The sequence below is a fragment of the Dendropsophus ebraccatus genome, chromosome 6 (genome assembly GCF_027789765.1).
Source record: "Dendropsophus ebraccatus isolate aDenEbr1 chromosome 6, aDenEbr1.pat, whole genome shotgun sequence".
Lineage (NCBI taxonomy): Eukaryota > Metazoa > Chordata > Amphibia > Anura > Hylidae > Dendropsophus > Dendropsophus ebraccatus.
Genome location: NC_091459.1, coordinates 33,638,418 through 33,653,745, shown reverse-complemented (window position 1 = coordinate 33,653,745; position 15,328 = coordinate 33,638,418). Strand labels below are relative to the sequence as shown.

Here is a 15,328-nt window from a genome sequence, read left to right as displayed (position 1 = left end):
GGGGAATTTGTGACTGATAATTATAAAAGTGTGGCTGGGCACTTATTAGTGCAACCATGTATATTCTTTGAAAAACACACAATTTTGTGCAAACATATACTAACAAATGCCATTCGTCTGATGTCTGATTTTTGTCTCAGATAGCAATCAATAAAAGCTCAGTTTATTTCTCAAAATGAGCCATGGTTTGGTTGCCATCTGCCTTAGGCTAGGTTATCACCAGAGTTTTACCCTCTGCATCAATTCCCTTTTTGCCAATAGAGAAATGTAAACTAGCAGATCCATCAAACTCCCTATTTATTTCATTTAGTTTTTATTGTGCTCCGTTTTCATCAAATCCCCCGATGTTCAGTCATTATTAATGGACACAAAATTTGTGCATACAGTAATATTCTGTTTGTTCAAAAAAGACCTGATCACCAACGGAAAAAAGACATCCTTTTTTTTTTTAGTTAGGCTGGGTTCACATTGTTTTTGCAATTAGTCTCTTCCATCCATTTTGTGCAAGGAAAAACGGATGAAAAACAAATGCATTTCTGTGCACTCGTTTTTCCATCATAAGGGTAGCTTCACACGTGCCGTACCGCAATGGATTTTCTGCTGCGGATCGGTAGCAGATTTAACTAAATGAATGAACATAGCATCGAATCCGCAGCAGAAAATCCATTGCGATACAGTACGTGTGAAGCTACCCTGAAAAAAAGAATTTAAAAATGGATCAAAAAGCATGCGTGTTTTCTTTTTTTTTAGTGTACACAGAAATGTAAGTGACCATAACCCATAGGAGTTAGCAGTTAAAAGACAACAATCAGCCAACATCATGCATGTCAGCCTATCGTTGCCTTTTATTACATTTATTATTGGCAGATACTCACTTCGTGTAATAGGGCCTTTAGTGTTAGCCTGTGAAATGGCTTACACTACCCACACCTGTCTGGTTATGGAAAAGAGGGGGATTCCTAAACATTTTTTTTAAATAAATAATTTTAAAAAAGCATTTAGCCCCCCCCCCCATCTTTTCCATAACCAGTTGTGTAAAAAAACAAACAACAGCAGCCTAAAAATACCAGGATAGTAAGGGCCATTTATTTTGGCCCTCCCCAGGCTAATGTGCCAGCCTGCTACCACCCAGTCCAGGAGCGCCATTTTTTTTTTTTACGCTCCAGGAATGCTGGTAACCAGCTGTAAATAAAAAAAAAAAACTCAATACACAATATAATTATTCTTTTTTTTATTAAAATAAAAACACCCCTGCACCCATCCATTTTATTATAAAGAAAAGTCCGCTGGTCTTCAAAGCAGTCCACAGGATCTGAAAACGAAAAACAAAAAGGAAAGACAGGAAAAAAAAGAAGGAACAGAACACCGCTCATTTTGGCAGCTCTTGCTCAGTGTTCTGCTCCTTACAGTATGAAGCATCTGTACAGATAGCTGCTTACACTCTGCCCCCAGGAGGATATACGGAAATGCATCCCCTTTTAATCCCCTGGGGGCAAAAGTCTGGTTCATCTGCTGCCCTGTGTGCACTGCGCCAGTCCTAGCAAGGTAGGAGTAAAGTCACCTAACCCTTTTTTTGATGGGATGGGTACTGCACAGCACAGTAGTAGAATTACAGTCTGGCCCAAATGGGGTTTAGCGGGGTCACATAGCATATCCACTTAACCCCTTGGGGATTAGACTGAACAATTTGCCCACCAGGGGGTTAAGTGGACACGCTATGCAACCACACTTAACCCTTTGGGGGTCTGACTGAGCAGGATATGCTATGCAAGCCCATTGAATCTGAAGTATTCCTCAGCATACTGATATCTGAAAAACAAAAAGGAGAGACACAGAAAAAAGGCAAGAGCAAAACACAGAAATCTTTATAGATAGCTGCTTACAATCTGGCCTCCAGGAGGTTAGGTGGATAAGCTACGCATCCCCTCTTAGCCCCCTAGGGGCAAAACTTTGGTCCATCTGCTTTTCTGAGTGCACTGCGCCTGCCACAGCAAGGTAGGAATTAAGTCACCTATAAAAGTAAATGGTATAGTATAAGAGTTTTTGGTAAATTACAAAAAGACAACTTATACAAAATAAAAACACAAGTAATAACCAAAGTATTATACACAGACTCTTATAAAGTCACTTAAACCCTTTCTTACTGGGGCAGGTGCAGTGCGTTCAGCATAGAAGATGGATCACAATCAGGCCCCCAGGGGGTTAAGTGGGGTAACATAGCATATCCACTTAACCCCTTTAGTGGACAAATTGTTTAATCTGGCCCCCAAGAAGTTACATGGATATGCTATGTGACCCCACTTAACCCCCTTTGAAGCCCCAAAGGGATTGGGCTGAGCTGCAGAGCATGTCCAATAACCCAGGAAGCCAGACAGTGTGTGTGTGTGTGTGGGGGGGCTATATTTGCTGCTGCAGATTTCAATCTTTAGTAAACATGCCAGAGCAGGACTGGTCGCACATCAAGAGCTCTGTGCCAGGTCTGCTGAAGAATGAAGACCAGACCAGAACAGCTTTTTGAGTAAAGAAAGAGTCTCTTTTGCCTAATAAAACCTATTACAGATTTTCTTAAAATTGCTTGTACTATTCACTTCAGTAAAAAAAATGAAACAAAAACAGATGACAGTTACACTTTAAATTCAAGCGTTAACTAGTACTACTAGCCTCATAAAGCAAATAATACTGTCCTATGCAGCCAGTAACAGTGTCATGTCAAGGGGTGCATAAATCTGAAGAGTACAAATTTACACAATAATTGCTGAAACTATATATCCCCACTGTGTGCTAAGATATAAACTCGATGAGCAATTATAACTGGCTCTGTGGGCAATAATATCCTCCCCAAAGGGCAATGATACCCCCCCCCCCCCCCAACGTGGGCAATCACAGGCCACCCTGTGGGAAATTACATCCACACTTAGGCACTTAGGGGAAATGATAACACCCCCCCCCCCTTTATATTTGTAGGAAATAATTAACCCCCACGGACAATAGTATACCACACTCCCACATGACCTCCATACAATTCTACAGTTCAATGCAGATGTTCAATGTTAATGTTATGCCCCCATATGAAAAGCAAGGAAGACCCTCCAACTGGGACAATTATATCCTCTGCCCCTGTATTTATTTGCCCCCCCCCATCCCAATACTTATTTCTAGATGATAGTTTTATATTTATTTATTTAGGATTCTTTACCCCTCCTCAGAGCAGCTGTAACCCACCACCACCACCAATACACACATAATGATTGATGTAAGGATACAGCACAAAAAAAAAACAATAAATCATATTAACCAAATGATCCTCAACTATAGATAAGGTCTTCTATATTCATCTTCTGTCTTCCTTCTTCTCTAGTCTATCTTCTGTCTTCTTCCTCCTCTAATCTATATTCTGTCTTGTTCCTTCTCTAGTCTATCTTCTGTCTTCTTCCTCCTCTAATCTATATTCTGTCTTGTTCCTTCTCTAGTCTATCTTCTGTATTCATCCTATGTCTTCTTCCTTATGTACTGTATCTTGGCTTCTTCCTTCTGTAGCCTATCTTCTTCCTTATGTAGTCTACCTTCTGTCTTCTTCCTTCTGTAGTCTACCTTCTGTCTTCTTCCTTATGTACTGTATCTTGTCTTCTTCCTTCTGTAGTCTACCTTCTGTCTTCTTCCTTATGTACTGTATCTTGTCTTCTTCCTTCTGTAGTCTACCTTCTGTCTTCTTCCTTCTGTAGTCTACCTTCTGTCTTCTTCCTTCTGTAGTCTACCTTCTGTCTTCTTCCTTCTGTAGTCTACCTTCTGTCTTCTTCCTTCTGTAGTCTACCTTCTGTCTTCTTCCTTATGTACTGTATCTTGTCTTCTTCCTTCTGTAGTCTACCTTCTGCCTTCTTCCTTCTGTAGTCTACCTTCTGTCTTCTTCCTTCTGCCTTCTTCCTTCTGTAGTCTACCTTCTGTCTTCTTCCTTATGTACTGTATCTTGTCTTCTTCCTTCTGTAGTCTACCTTCTGCCTTCTTCCTTCTGTAGTCTACCTTCTGTCTTCTTCCTTCTGCCTTCTTCCTTCTGTAGTCTACCTTCTTCCTTCTGTATTCTTCCTCCTCTAGTCTATTTTCTGTCTTCTTCCTTCTGTAGTCTGCCGTCTGTCTTTCTTCCTTCTGTAGTCTGCCGTCTGTCTTTCTTCTGTAATCTGCCGTCTGTCTTCCTTCTTCCTTCTGTAATCTGCCGCCTGTCCTCTTTGTTTACTCTGTCCGCCGTCTGCGGTACCGTCTCTCCCTCCTCCTCCGACCCGGAATGTGCGGGATACACACCGCGCATGCCCAATCACGTGCAGCGCCGGAAGAGGAGGGTTGGAACGCACTGACGTCAAGAAGATGGCGGCGCCCGTCGGCATTGCACCGTGACAGCCGGATAAGGTAATGTAGTAGATACAGACTGCATAGAGAGTCTGTATCATTATAAATAGACTCAAGGACATAGAAAGTGTAAGAATAGAGGCAGTTAACATTAAATAACACGTTTTTGTAAGTGTGGTATATATATATGCTACGTCATAGAAGCGGCACTGTGTGCTATAATAGTGTGTACAGGCGCCAGTCTGTCATGCTGTCTGGTGAGGACATTATATGTGTCCATATGAGCTGGTACAAAGCTCATTCCCACTAGCAGCTGCTGCCTAGCTATTACTTCCTGGGTGATAACAAACATGGCTGCCATTCCAGCCTCCTCACGGTGTCTCAGATAGTGTGACAGGTCTGGTTACATAAGGGAGAGCTGGACGTGTTTTTAGGATCCTAAGGGTCTGGGGCAGAAGTGTTAAAGGGAAACTGTCAGCAGGTTCTATATATGAACCCACTAATATCTTCATGTTACCTCACTTTCTGGCACTGCTGTAGTTATATTTGTAGGTCCCGAAGGTTTTGATAAATTATATCAGAAATAAATATGAAAATCAGTTCCTTTGGTGCAATGGGGGTTCCTTGTGTACTGTATATTCATGCCTACTGATGTATATCCAGGTGTACATAAGCAGACTGGTCTCTTTACCACACATGCACAGTAAAAGCTGTTTGTCTCCGTACAGGTGCTGTTTCTGCACAGGATCAGTTCTACGAGGCATTTATAGCTGCTACACAGTACACAGGGGGTAATAGCCCCCTCTTTCCTCAAAATAGGGGCTAATCTGTATACTGCCACTAAACAGCACTCAGAGGACAGCAAAGGGGTAAGCCACTAGGGGAAAAAAGTGCTCAGTGAGATTGACAACTTAAGCTACGTTTACACGGAACGATAATTTGCCCGATCGTACGATTAACCATGTCGGAGTAACGATTTTTTTTCATAACGATCAGATTAGACAGTACGATATATCGTACGGAAAAATCGTTTTGCGATCGTTTTAAGATTGCGCGCCCGCAGCCCGGCCCCACGGTCAACCGCAGCCCCCTGCGCCACCCCCGCTGCCCCGATCGCCACCCCCGCCGCCCCGGCCACGAGCATACCTTACCTGCTCTGCGTAGCAGGTGTTCGAAATCCCCGACTCCCCTGTTCAGTGCATTGATTGGCTGAAGAGGGGAGCCGGGAATTTCAAACGGCTCCTCTTCAGCCAATCAGTGCTGAAGAGGAGCAGTTTGAAATTCCCGACTCCCCTCTTCAGCCAATCAATGCACTGAAGAGGGGAGCCAGGGATTTCGAACACCTGCTACGCGGAGCAGGTAAGGCGGTATGCTCGTGGCCGGGGCGGCGGCGGGGGTGGCGATCGAGCCGGTGCAGGGGGCTGCAGATGAGTGGGGGGCCGGGCTGCGGGCGGCTGGACTTTCGCATGACGACTGTTTACACGGAACGATAGGCGAATTTTTTGCGAACAACGAATGACGATTTAAGAACAAGTTAAAAGATCAAAATGAACGATCTCTCGCTCGTCGTTCGATCGTACGCTGCGTTTACACGTACGATTATCGTTCGAATTCGATCGTTATCGTGCAAATTTGCACGATAATCGTTTCGTGTAAACGCAGTATAAGCCGAAGAAGAAGAGGGTGCAGGAGGCCACGCCAGCTCTTGAAGGTTGACATTGATTGCCACCAGCATTTAAAGGGGTATTCCGCTCAAACATAACTTTTCATACAGTTGTGCTCAAAAGTTTAAGTACCCCAACAGAATTTATGCTTTCGTGTCCTTTGAGTATGAATGATAACACAAAAACATTTTTTTTTTCCCACTCATGGTTTGCGGTAAGGTGAAGACATTTATTGTCAAACTACTGTGTTTTCTCTTTTTGAATCATAATGACAACCAAAAGCATGCAAATGACCCTGATCAAAAGTTCACATACTCCAGTTCTTAAAGGGACTGTACCACCAGGCCTGGGCTGAAGCACTGGAGGCGGGTTGACCCACCCCCAGTAGGAGGAAACCCCCGCCCCTCTATGACACTGCTCCATTAGAATCAATGGAGCTGTACCATAGGGTAGGGGGGGGGTCCTCCCATTCGAAGTGGGTCAGCCCGCCTCCAGTGCTTCAGCTCAGGCCTGATGGTACAGTCCCTTCAATACCGTGGATTGCGACCCTCTAACCTAAATGACAGCTTGAAGTCTTTTGTGGTAGTTGTGGATGAGGCTCTTCTTCTTATCAAAAAGCCTCCAGTTCCTGTAAATTACTGGGCTGTCTTGCATGAACTCCGTACTTGAGATCCCCCCAGAGTGGCTCAATAATATTGAGGTCAGGAGATGGTCACTCCAGAACCTTCACTTTGTTCTGCTGTAGCCAATGACAGGTCGATCATGACAACCAAAAACATGCAAAATTACTAAATAGCTTCACCCAACCACTAACCATAAGTGTGGAAAAAAAGTTTTTGTGTTATCATTCATATTCTTTGAAAAAAGGTCAAGTGAGCAAACTTTTTCCCAGACTAACAATTCCTTCCATACTTTTTATTATCTACTCCTGCCTCCTTCTCCCAATTCTGTGCTGCTGCTTTCTGCTGAAGACACACAAAACTGTGTGAGAGCTTTTCTCTCAGTCTCCCCCGCCTTTCTGAAATGGCTGGTGTGAACAAGTCCCTATCTGCAATTTTGTAGCTTCTTTGTAATGCTGGGAGGATTAATCACAGTGAGTTAATCTGCAGCTTGACCTCAAATTAACTCTCCCAGCACTACAAAGAAGCTACAGAGTTGCAGATCAACCCTGTCAGGGACTTGTTTACATCAGTTGTCTAGGAAGGGAGGGGGAAACGAAGAGAAAAGCTCCCACACCTTTTTTTGTGCCTTCAGAAAAAAGCAGCAGCTCAGGACTGGGGTAAGGAGACTGAATAGATTATAACAAATGTGGAATGAATTGTTAGTCTCACCATAGGCAGCAAAATATGAAAAGTTATGGTTGAGTAGAATATCCCTTTAAGTCCCGAAAAGGACAGAGCAGAACCAACATGGACACAACTCTGCTCACTGGCCAAAACCAGAATGACGCGAGCGGGGCATTTTTCGTCGCTCTACACAGTCCCCCATGGCTATGATTGGTTGGTCACCCTGATCAGCCAGTCTTAAAGGGGTTATCCAGCGCTACAAAAACATGGCCACTTTTCCCCCTACTGTTGTCTCCAGTTCAGGTGTGGTTTGCAATTAAGCTCCATTTACTTCAATGGAACTGAGTTTCAAAACCACACCAAAACTGGAGACAACAGTAGGGGGAAAGTGGCAATGTTTTTGTAGCACTGGATAACCCCTTTAACCCAATATGGTTATAACTGCCTAATGTAAGTATGGTGGTGATTAGAGTTGTGTTATACAGAACAAATCACCACCAGGCACAGTAATAAGATTGTTATTAGTCAATGACAGCAATCACTGATTTGGGTTGAGGGTACAAAACTCCCCTGAGCCATTAGATGAGATTGGTGGCTATCAGGGATAGCTGCCCTCTTCCGTTGGTCATTGCTGCAGCATAAACAGGAACTGTGCTAGATAGTGGTAAATCATTGCTGACGGTGCCATACTGTTACATCAGGGGTCAGGAATGCGGTACTGAGTAAGGTATATGGCATGCTATTCTCACATGTGATTTTTTCATAGATGTACATATTAAAATACACATAAACTCTCCAAAAAGGGTGAAATCAAGGGCAGTGATAAAGAGGGGGCAGGTGATAAATGAACAGTGGCACTTGTAATGAAGATAAAAAACCACACAAAATAAGATGGAAAGATGGTAGGTAATAAGGTGCAATCAAGTGCAAAGAGATAGAGTTACGGTATATATTGCATGGGCAGTACAAAGTCCAAGGTGGTATAAAAGTATCACAGTGATATCTTTACCCCCAGGGAATACGTGCTGACCTGTCACCCCACTCCGAAGTACGTTTTGACAAGAACACCACTCAGTGACGTCTGTTCATACAATAACTGCTCTGGCCCTCACCAGCCAGTGATTGACTGAGCGGGGAACATCAGCGGAACGCAGACAAGTAAGTATGGCTGCTTTATTGTTTTTTACTTTACCTGCAGTACAGCATCTTAGGTTTTACAAGGCTGTGTAACTACATTTTCACAGTGGAATGAAAATCTGCTGCAAGAGTGCCATAGACTTTAATAGTACTCCGTATCACAGAAGATTTCACTGCGAATCTGGCAGAGTGAGATCTGCTTCGATGTGCTACATGTGAAGGCACCCTTAGGCCATGTTCACACATGACAAAACAGTGGGCGTTCTGTGACACGGCCGTGCCACAGAATGGCTGCTGTCTGAGATGTTCAACCTATCGGCCGGGTGAACATAACTTCAACATGATTGGAATGTGGGCACATTCGGGTATGCACGTACTCCAATTAGCCATAGCACATGATGTAAAGTAAGGTTAGGAGCCGTACTTTACATTGTCTCCACAGCCGTGCGACCGCATGGAATCCCGGCCGTAGGGTATACAGTGTGTATACACTATGGCTGTGGTTCCATAGGGGTTAATGAAATCAGCTGCTGTGATTAAAAATCGGCCGTTGTTTAATTTGAAAAAATACATTGTGTGAATCTGTCAGCTGCAAATCACATTCCAAACTGCTGACAACAACACTGTTAGATAGCTGCTAGAATAAAGAGAAACTGTATCTTACATATATGCTTGGCTATACCTGCCTGATTGACAACCAACTGGTAGCATATCTATATTGTCTTCTGTCTGTCTTGTTCTCCTTGAATTGCAGGTTATTTAAGACATACTAAACGCACTTTCAGATGCACAAGTTGAGGCTGAAATGCAAATGTATTGTTTGGCAAAATGGGCAAGCATAGGCAGGCTTGTGGCATGTTTCTTCAATGGGGCAATGTAATGCGATTGCGACATTGAAATGGATGATTCACAAGTGCAAGTGGGTCTTTGTCAGGGCATCTCCTTCAATTGCTTGTACAATATAAACTCATTTCTAGTCATTTCCTCTGGAGTTTTGTGACATACAGAAGATGATGCAGCCTGTTCATTCTCTGTTCCTTCAGAACCACTCGCCCTTTTCTCAAAATACTAGACAGCAAACTTTTCAGATCCATTTTCTTCTTTTTGGCTACCTGTCTTATATGTTTCTCCCTGTATAGTAATACACCCCTATCTGCCCCCCCCCCCCCTATATAGCAATACACCCCTATCCGCCTGCCATCCTTATGTGTCCCCTGTAAAGTCATACACCCCTGTCCGCCACCCCCCCCCCCGTATAGTCATACACCCTTGTCCGCCCACCCATATAGTCATACACCCCTATCCGCCCCCCCCCCCCCCCCGTATAGTCATACACCCCTGTCCGCCCACCCATATAGTCATGCACCCCTATCCGCCCCCCGCCCGTATAGTCATACACCCCTGTCCGCCCACCCATATGGTCATACACCCCTATCCGCCCCCCTATGTATAGTCATACACCCCTATCTGCCCCCCCCCCCTATATAGCAATACACCCCTATCAGCCTGCCATCCTTATGTGCCCTCTGTAAAGTCATACACCCCTGTCCGCCGCCCCCCGGATAGTCATACACCCCTGTCCGCCCACCCATATAGTCATACACCCCTATCCGCCCCCCCCTATGTATAGTCATGCACCCCTATCCCCCACCTGTATTGTCATACACCCCTATCCGCCCCCTATCCCTATGTGATGCCTGTATAGTCCTGTAACCCGATCCCAACCTACCGTGTAGTAATACACCCCAATCCATCCCCACCATATAGTCATACACCCATATCCCTATGTGACCCCCTGTGTATACACACCCGGTAGATTCTGTATACCTGTATGCACATGTCCAGGTCTCTGCTGAGACCCCCTAATAATGACAAATAATAATCATAATAGACTAACCATGGGTTGCTGCTCAGTGAGTTCTTTTTTACTTTTTTGAATCAAAATATTGCCAGTTTGGCATGGCAAGTGGGTGTGGTTTGCAAAAAGGGGCGAGTCATAATTATTGTTCAATTATCGTTACCGTAGCTACACGTGTGATAAACCGCGATATTGATTTAGGCCATTATCGCCCAGTGTAGATAGGGTATACCTTGAGTCCTTTTTCACATCAGTCTCTTCTGTATGTTGTTAGCCAGACGTGGATGACCTGAAGCAGTTGCAGAAGGTATAAAATAAAAGAATCCTTATCCCTATAGTCCTGCACAGGGGACCTGGCATAAGCCAGGCCCTAAAAGCGACTCTGAACCCACAATCTGACCCCCCCCCCCCCCCCCAAACTGCTTGTACCTTTGGATAGCTGCTTTTAATACAAGATCTGTCCTGCGGTCCGTTTAGCAGGTGATGCAGTTATCGTCCTAAAAAAAAACAAATTTTAAACTGGCAGCCCTGTGCCCAACGGGAGTGGCCTAGATTGTGTATGTATTAGGCTGGCACACCCTCTCTGTCCCTCCTCTCCGCCCTCCTCATCATTAGGAATGCTCCAGGCAGATTTTCTACTATTCGTCAGCTGTGTCAGCCCGGCACATGGGCTGGATTGTTATGACACCTTTGCAAATGTTCAGCATGGAGAAAAATGTTCCAGGGGCATTCCTAATGATGAAGAGGGTGGAAAGGAGGGACGGAGGGGTGGTGCAAAGTTAGGGCACAGATACTCCTGTTGGGCACGGGGCTGTAAGTTTAAAAGTTGTTTTTTAGGACAATAACTGCATTACCTGCCAAACAGACCGTAGGACAGATCTTGGATTAAAAGCAGCTATCTGAAAGTACAAGTGGTTTGGAGGGTTAGATTGTGGATGCAGAGTACCTTGAAAAAAAACCTCAGCAGGAGCTTTCTGTAGTGTAGTCCTCTCTCTGAGAAAATCCTGACTGAACTGATTTCCCTCAGGGGAATAATCTAATCCCTTATTGGTTGAACACAGACTGGGAGGCCTTAATACTGGACAGGGATTGGACAGATCATTTGAGGCACCTAGCTCAGGGATTGGTCAGTGAACATCAGCTCATACATAAGTGACAGTTAACCCTTTCCTTCAGCTGTGCATACAGTTCATATAATACAGTGACATCTAGTGGCATAAAATAAGTAATGCAGGCACAAGTAGAAAATAAAGGTACAAACAGGGAATATGTTCAGAGTGCAGATAATTTCAGGTGGGCAGGAAACATCAGAGACCACACCCGCTCTGGGACACTGCACATACAGCAGCTGATAAGTACTGGTAGACTTGAGATTTTTTAAATAGAAGTAAATTACAAATTTCTGCCTTTCTGTCACCAGTTGATTTGAAAGAATTTTTTTTTTTTTGCCGAAGTACCCCTTTATATCTTGGGTCAAGAAATGTGGCAATGCTGAGGAGGAATTGCAACCTTCTGTCCTCATATCTCTTACTGATGTCATTTCTAAACTTTTTTTTTTTGTTTTTGTTTTTTTCTTTATTTTTTTGCCAGGTTGCTGTCTCTTTAATTTTTTGTGGGACATGCATGGATTTTCCAGATCAAAGAATCAACTGAAGACCACTTAAAGCAACTCTGTAGCCACAATCTGACCCCCCCAAAACCGCTTGTACCTTCAGATAGCTGCTTTTAATCCAAGATCTGTCCTGGGGTCCGTTTGGCAGGTGATGCAGTTATTGTCATAAAGAATTACTTTTAAAATTGCAGCCCCGTGCCAAACGGGCGTATCTGTGCCCTAACTTTGCACCACCCCCTCCGTCCCTCCTCCCCGCCCTCCTCATCTTTAGGAATGCTCCAGGCAGATTGCCTATTATTCACCACCTATGTTATCACAGCACATGGGCTGGATCGTTAAGGACCTGTGCAATGTTCAAACAGAAGAAAATGTTCCAGTGGCATTCCTAATGATGAAGAGGGTGGGGAGGAGGGATGGAGGGGGTAGACAGCTTGTTGTTGTTTACATAACCTCTCCACCATGTCGTATACTGAATTCCACCTGGGTGGCTCATCATGAAGAAGCTTGTGCCATGGCATCTGCAACAACTTTGTTTCCCTTGGAGTGTTATTTTATTAGGTCGTCAGAATGCCTGAAGACCCTATTACACAAAATGATTATCGGCCTTACTTGGCCAGTTACTGGCCGTTCAGACCGATACCTGTTTGGTGTAATATCAAAGGGTGTAAAATTTAGACTGGTGCAAACTGCCCACAGCAACCAATCACAGCTCAGCTTTCCTTTCAGCACTGCCTAAAGGGTGTAAAGGGTGTAAAATTGACACCCTTTGATAAATCTCCCCTATGTGTTCAGCTGCTTGTGGAGCTCTTGTGCATGTGGCCAAACTAAAGGTTCCTGGTGTTTTCACATTTCCAGTTTCAAGCAAACCTTAGAGAGTCTGGTTATAAAAGACAGTGGTACTGGAACAGAAGGAAGGTACGTAGGCCGCCTAGGTCTGTTGGCAGTGGGAGGTATATGCTGCTCAGGCCCAATGTACTCACCCCACTGACCCACTCAGAGGAGTCACACTGATCCTGGTGTGGTCATGATCATTGTCTTTCTATCAGGATGATGTGTTCAGCTACTTGTGGAGCTCTTGTACACACAGCAAAACAAGGTTTCCTTCCTTCCTTGTGTTTTTACATTTCCAGTTCCAAGCAAACTTCAAGGAGTTCCAGGTGTTAAAGTTTTGGTCATGAAAGACAAATGTACTGGAATAGAAATGTTAGATGTTAGTTAAGCCTGTAGCACTGTTGGCAGCAGGATATGTATGCCCAGCCTGAGGCTCAATGTACTTTGGGGTCCCTCTATGAATGCCATATATGACCTTTGATTTTCCCATAAAATGTCGAAATAAGCATAAAAGAATTGTAAAGAAATCTGTATTTATGTGTGTGTGTGTGTGTGGGGGTGGGGGGGGGGGGGGTGCTTTCAATGTTTACCATACAAGATCAGGATAGAATGTGAATGGGGCAAATCTGCATGCAACAACACATCTGAATGGTTAATGGGGTTTTCTATTAAGGAGGCATTTGCCACTTATGGACTAAATGGGATGGGAATGGAGTGGACAGTATCCTCAGAAGATGGATGGGGTCCCAGAGAACCCTTATCTATCTTAGGGTCAGAGGCCCCCTTGAGCTTGGATGCGCCTGTGACGCAGCTACAAAAGGTGGTCGGGAAGTCTAACTGCAGCATATTCTTTCTAACTCGGTATCTGTTCAGCTGCCGCAGGAACACACATGTATTATATGTGTGTAGAATCAACAAGGACTATTGTGCAAAGTCAACAGTGCTATTTTACCAGCACAGGAATGGAGATGAGCTTGAGCAATAGCACCGAAATGTCGGATTGGCATCCTGCAATATTGTTACAAAACTATGCAAATAATTACTAGGACCGGAGGGTGGCGCACCGATTACTAAAGATCCAATGGACTATGGGAGGTGGGAAAAAGGGGGACAAGTTTGGCAACCCGGTTACTTAAAGCAGCCGGGGGAGCGTGGGCGATCAATAGTAAACCACAGCGGGGGAAAGGCGGGCAATAGCAAACACATGGCAGGTGCTCATCTTGCCACCCGCCATGTTTTCGGGAGTATACTCTATGTAGCGGTGCATGTTACTTCAGTGCATCACTACTCTGTATACAGCCACAGCTATTCTCTACAAGTGCTTCTAGGGGAGGATATTTTCATACATACAGTATGTGCAGGCACATACAGTCTTTTTTATATATACCTACGACCTGTATGTGGCCATACTTGAATTTCCATGTTACCAGCAGACAGCTTTGTGCATTCTCCAGCATCTGCATATTTCTTTGTGTCTTTCCCTATATAAAGAATGAATAATTCTAGAAAACCTCCCACGTTTTCCTTTTGTTCACCTTTACAGGTCATAGCTCATATTTCAGTCTTTTCTCTGTTCCGCTGGATAAAATCCAGCTGCCAGAAGCTTAATATGACAAAAACTGAAATCCAATTTTACCACCCTTCACTCTGTCACTAACCTTTCATTTCCCCTCTTCTCAATGTTGACAACACATGCATCACCACTGCCTCAGTTGCCAAAAAGTCTACCCTTTACTACAGGCCACAAACTTTTCTCACGCTTGTCAGCTAAAATCCAAAGCTCTTCAAGGTTTCACATTATAAATGTATCAATGCGTCAGCTGATGTCTGAAAGTGGCTGTGTGATGGTTTAAAGGGAAACGGCTGCTGCTGCATACAAAATCATCGAGACGCCCTGAAAGGTAATTTCCTATCTATACTGTTTGCCAAGCAGAGGTTGAGAAATTTAGGGGTCAATACTGAGTCATGGAGTGTTGTGGGCAGATCTCCATGCTTCTGGGCATATATGGAGTAGGGCTGCTGCCATATATTGATATTTGCTGCCAGCACTCTTGCACATTACCTGTTACGCCATAATAAAGTGCCAGATTGTGAGCATGTTGAATGCCGGCAGGCCCTACTGACCTAAAAGTGGATCAGTTGGAATCCTGCTGCGGTTTCCCCACTGTCATTGATGAATCCAGCTTTGTCATTTACATGTATTGACACCTGCCATTAGCACTGTTGGGGGTCTGACTGATGCTTGGCATTGTACTTGGTGATGTAAGGCTGATAGTAATGCCAGATGAGGTTTAGAACTCAGGTTTATACTGTTCTTTCTCAGGGTAGCAAAAACTAGTGACAGAGAAGCTGATCAGAATGAAGTATCACTTACATTGTTCTGTGCAGCTGATCCAGAGATATCCTCATGAATAACATGAACAATTAGTAGTCCTCTCCATTATGTGCACAAGCCCAGTAGTCCTAGATATTCATGAGAAGCAGAAAACACCGCCCACCAGCTGCTAAATGGCAATTATCTATTCAATACTGTGTATAGACAGTCACCTGTATACACACAGCAGCTGGAGGTCGGGAAGGGGGGGGGGGTGGCAAGAATCCT

At 44.3% G+C, this 15,328-nt stretch overlaps 1 protein-coding gene across 4 annotated transcripts in view; it reads left to right on the top strand.

Moving 5' to 3' along the window:
* The window catches only part of ASCC3 (activating signal cointegrator 1 complex subunit 3), a 522,423-nt gene that overhangs the window by 53,452 nt on the left and 453,643 nt on the right, over positions 1 to 15,328 (top strand). The window contains exon 1 of one of the 4 annotated variants that reach the window (XM_069974768.1): positions 4,334 to 4,398. The exons of 2 other annotated variants lie outside the window; for them this stretch is intronic. The gene's annotated coding sequence lies outside the window, so the exon portion shown is untranslated. Of the gene's footprint in view, positions 1 to 4,333; positions 4,399 to 8,325; positions 8,447 to 15,328 lie in introns of those variants that run through there. One more of the 4 variants, XM_069974769.1, reaches the window with a different exon arrangement.